Source organism: Penaeus monodon, chromosome 32 (genome assembly GCF_015228065.2).
Source record: "Penaeus monodon isolate SGIC_2016 chromosome 32, NSTDA_Pmon_1, whole genome shotgun sequence".
Lineage (NCBI taxonomy): Eukaryota > Metazoa > Arthropoda > Malacostraca > Decapoda > Penaeidae > Penaeus > Penaeus monodon.
The window spans coordinates 31,744,323-31,744,587 of NC_051417.1; positions in this window are offsets into that span (position 1 = coordinate 31,744,323).

The window sequence follows — 265 nt, forward strand, 5'->3', positions numbered from 1 at the left end:
CAGAAGTCAAAGTTGGTCCCAACGTCTATTAAAGAACGGATATATTTATCTGCAGGATGATGCGGTAAATGATCAGTTGTTCTCCACTGCGACTTTGTCCCCAGCGGCTGATGTCAGTACTCATTCATAAGTAAACAGGCTGTGAGAAGCCGGCTGGGCGCGCATCCGGGACCTTGTGGTTGAAAAGCGAGCGTCATCTTGGTTACAATAACACAAGTGTTTACTCTAATGGAAACAAAAATGATTCCTCCTATAACCATCGTCT